General features: G+C 40.0%; 1 long non-coding RNA gene across 1 annotated transcript; it reads left to right on the forward strand.

The window, feature by feature from the left end:
- Positions 1–36: 36 nt before the first annotated feature.
- On the forward strand, positions 37–3,486 carry LOC310853796. Its single transcript, XR_014568839.1, has 2 exons — positions 37–2,410; positions 2,454–3,486. It is a non-coding gene; the product is annotated as an uncharacterized lncRNA (long non-coding RNA).
- Positions 3,487–4,951: the final 1,465 nt, after the last annotated feature.

Raw genomic sequence — 4,951 nt, forward strand, 5'->3', positions numbered from 1 at the left:
TGGCAGTCAAAGTCAGTTTGACTGCCAAGCTATAGCTTGGCAGTCAAACTGCTTCCCTTCATGCTCTAGGTGTAACATGCTAGTTTTCGCAGCTCCGCAGTATCAGGAGCAGTGGGTAAACTTCAACATAGGGAGCAGTGAGCACATCAGGGAAAGTATAGCATTTAACACTACGATTTGATGTATTCTGATTCCTGGCCCCTCTGTGGTATCTGCTTTGTAACACCTAGATACAGTAGCTTAAAGATACAAAGCTTAAAGGTTTATTTCCTTACACCAAAGTGGACATGACGTTTCGAGCCTCATGGCTCTTCATCAGACTATACTTATACGACTCTTTCCATACGTTGACCACTGCATGGTACTGCTATACCCACTTTTGGGATAGTGTACTTTGTTTTCTACTGATTTTCAATGTAGCTGGTCATGATGGCGAGGTCCAGAAAATAATAACTTGTCTGAATCAAATCTCTGTTTCACCTGTGCCGTCCAAATAACAATAGCAATAACAATCTAGGTGAGAAATGGGCCATGCAGTTGCACAGTATTGATTCATTTCACATGTACAACTAGTTTAAATGTCTGCTAACCAGTATTTGGGTGCTTCCCTGCAGTACAGGAGTCCATCGTTACATTAGGGATGATTCTCTCTGACCAGTCAGTAGTCTGCAGTGTTTTCACACCACCTTTTGCTATCACCTCAGCTCACTTGGAAACTCGATGGAGGTTTTCAATAAAGTCCTAGTCCTAGGTACTAGTTTTTTCCCCAAAGGAAAACCTACAAAAGTCGAGGCGAGTTGAGCTGTTAGTTTGCAGTTGAAAAGCAACAAAAGAATAAGCTTGTATATGACCTTTTAATGAGATGATGGCCGTTAAATGTACAGCTTTAAACCCTCTAGACTTAGTAAACTGGACCTGATGTACTTGGAACGAGATTTGATCTACATCATCAAATCCCTACAAGCTCACAATGCGCTGGGTGTGTGAATTTGTAGATTGGCTATTATGAACTTATGTTCCCCCAGAATATGGATGCTGGGGTTCAAGTGCTGAACCCCATCTCCCAGCGGACTATAACATTGTCAAAGGGATAGACGCCCTCATTGCTTTGCACAGTTTGCAGACACTGGCAATAAGTCACTTTGACCTACTTGCTTACTTACCAGCGTTGGATTCTCCGTTTTAGAGAATCTTCAATGACCTGCATTGTGAAATTGTGTTTTCCTTGAACTTTACTTCACAAGAAGGACCACAAGAAGCAAATAAGGACTTACGCTTAACTACATGAACCCTAGCGTCCCTACTCTGCTGGCTGGCCATGTCATAATTGGTGGAGATTTGCAAAAATAGCAGATCTATAAGCTCACAAATGTGAAACGGATGCTTCAGCGTCCAGGTCTGCCCATATAACAACCTGTAGTCAAAATCATGCCTCCCACAGAAAAAAATAAATATTATTTGAGTCGTCAGGTGAGCATCACAATATATATATATATATATATATATATATATATATATATAAACTTCAGTAACATTTTCAAATCGTTTGAGAGGTACAGTAAACAAAAACGTTATTTATATAGACAACATTACATTTTAAGCAGTGTTTTATAGAAACATCTAAAATGCTGGTAGCGATAATGTATCACTGTTGCATATTAAAGGGACTATATTTGCCATTAGCCTGTGCATTAAAGTGCCACCCATGTCCAGGGTTCGAGTTGTAAAAAAGAAAAAACAGGGCGGGATATTTTCTTACCACTTGAGCCCTTCATATTTCTTCATGTGACAATTGGTGAAAATAACAGATTAACTATTCAATATTTAACACATTTTGTTACATTTGAATCCCCCCCCCCGTTCTATTACCAGAGAACTGTATATAATTATTTATGTTTTAAAATGAACATCGGAAGCCTGCTCGTTTTTTTTTTATATATGAAAACAATGGCCACGTTTTCAGTGAAATGACAGCATGCAGCATGTACAGTACCTGCTCTACTGTCTTCCGCCCGCTTTGTCATATTGTCTTTTTCTCTACATCTTTGTCAGATTTCAGTCATTCAAATGTCTGTCTTATTATCAATGGCACGTGTCGGTTATGTCTTTATCACCAGTCAATCAAACGATTAAAATGTAATATAAGTGTAAGCAAATGCTTTGCGAGAAGGCGTATTGGTGTGTTCACACGAGCAGATGCAAAGATAAAGTCTACCATTCATTGTCAATGGAAGCCAGTGTCATGACGATGCAAAGACTCAATGAAGCATGTAGCTGCTCCAAATGATACTCCCATTCGCCTTTGCGTCTTCCCGTGTGAACGCAACATAAGTGCTGTAATATCACTGACCTTATGTCTACACAAGTTGAAAGTGAATTGTACATGAAAATGATCAGTAATGACATGTAGGTGCATATATGCACCTACATGTCATTACTGATCATTTTCATAGCTATAGCATCTAGGTTAGATCTCATAGATCTCAGATCTGTGTGAGCATGTTTGACAATCGACATGAGATCTATGCAGAGAGAGAAAGAGAAGAGACCGGTTGGTCTCTCAATCTATACACACGTTACAATGAATTTGATCAAATCACACACAACCTGTTATTTACAAATCTGACATACTCGTGCACAACTAGGCCTACATGATTTCTGTGTTGCTGAACTTTGGCACTCTAAAGTATATATTATGGCAATATCGGGATAAAGACTGACTTAGGATAGCTTGGATGCAGATGAATGTACTCGCACATTAAGACTCATGATTGGGGTGTTGGTTTATGTTAAGTTGATGTATATTTTGGTGTTGACGTAACTTGGACTTGCTGGCATTTTGCATGTGTGCGATGGGCTAATACCGGTACAACACATTAAGCCAGAGGGACAAGAGCGTTGGCTAGTTGGTAGTATAATAATAATTTAAAAACAGTGTTGTCGTTGACAGATTTGAGAAATCTTCAGGAATTAAGGTCCTTGGCCTTCTGGCAGCTTGCACAATATGACGCTGATCAACCAAGTAGTTTGTGAGATTAGTTGCGGACATACAGTACAACACAGACAAGGGGAATGCAAGATCTCTGCCTGGCGGAGATTAAAAACAAGTATTGTGTGCATGGTTAGCCTTGTGTTTGCTTTTCCATGGCTTAGATTGTTACTTGTGGAGTGTTTTATGTTTATGCTGTATACTTATGTACTTGTTACTTATCAGTGGCTAGCTGTATTGATTCAGTTATACCATTAATGTTAGATCATTTTCTGTACATTTGAGTTGACCCTATACTACTACAGCTGTTTATCCTATTTTCTTCACTCCCCCAATACCTAAAGAGAAAAGAAAGGTGCTAAACCGATATAAATGTGTCCAAAATGTCTCATAATGGACCTAAAATTAAAGGATTTAATATTATTTACTAAAAATGTACTTGAAATTAGTAATAGAATTCTCCTGTTACAGTTAATACAATAAAACATTGTATGAAGCATGTTTGTCTTTCTCTGTGTGTACAAAATCTCTACATTTGTTCATGAATGATTCGCATTTTAAGACGAGGTGTACTAAAAGAAAAGCAGTATTCACGTCACCACATAGTGAAAATGTGTTGCATAGAAAGATATATAAATATTTGTATTAGCCTATGTATGTCTACAATGAGGCACCATATGTTCTACTCCTTTACATGCGATACTTGTATGCTGTGACTCCTTGAGGGGCCCTTGCTAGCAGTGGTTCTCAAAATGGGGTCCCCAGGCTACTGAATGTAGTCATTTTTTCGAGAAAGAAAATCCTTGATAATGCTTAAAAATTCTGTAATCGTAAGGAAATCACAACTCTTCTCTTATGGGGGTCGCTGGCAGATTTATTTCAGCTAAGTCCTGCCCTATGCGGGAGCTAACTATTTCCGTAGACAACGCCCTGGTAACGTCTGTCCCAACAGCCAGGAATCTTGGTGTTGTCCTGGACAGTCAGCTCTCGTTCAAACCTCACATCACAGCTGTCACTCGATCCTGTAGGTTCACACTCTATAACATACGACGAATTAGACCGTTCCTCACCCAGGAATCAGCCCAGCTCCTAATCCAGACAACAGTCTTATCAAAACTCGACTACTGTAACTCCCTCCTTACTGGCCTACCAGCATGTGCACTTAAGCCTCTCCAGCTGATCCAAAATGCAGCAGCTCGCTTGGTCTTCAACCAGCCAAAATTCTCACATGTCTCCCCCCTGCTCCGCTCCCTCCACTGGCTCCCGGTCGCTGCCCGCACAGAATACAAAACTCTGATGCTGGCATTCAAAGCAACCAAAGGTATGGCTCCCCCATATCTTACAAGTATGATTGAACCCTACAAACCCTCCCGCGCACTCAGATCAGCCAACGCAGGGAAGCTGGAAGTACCCTCACTAAAAACGCCGGGACAACGCTCCACACGTCCCAAACTCTTCTCCCTTCTGGCTCCAAAACTGTGGAATGCACTTCCCATTGCAGTCAGAACTGCAGCATCACTCCCAATCTTCCGCCGTAGCCTGAAAACCCACCTTTTCAGACTCCATCATGGCCCTTAGCACTTACCCTAAACCCTTAGATAGCATTTCTGTTGGATTATATAGCATTTGATACAGACTTATAGCATGTTATGTAGACAGCACTGTAATTGTATTGTATGTAGTCATAGCACGCCATAGTACACATATATAGCATAGTAGTAAAGATGTATAGTTTATATGTATAGTGTATGTATAGTTTCACTATATAAATATTCCACTGTTACTTTCTTAGCTTACGCATGTTTCATGATAAATGCTTTTTATGTGATGTATTCCCATGCTTTGTTCTTGCTTAAATGTAAGTCGCTCTGGATTAAGAGCGTCTGCTAAATGCCTAAATTGTAAATTGTAATTGTAAATTGTAGAGAACCACTTCAGAGACATGATAACAGCATCCTAATA

This window comes from Protomyctophum parallelum (assembly GCF_964188405.1).
Source record: "Protomyctophum parallelum genome assembly, chromosome: 22".
Lineage (NCBI taxonomy): Eukaryota > Metazoa > Chordata > Actinopteri > Myctophiformes > Myctophidae > Protomyctophum > Protomyctophum parallelum.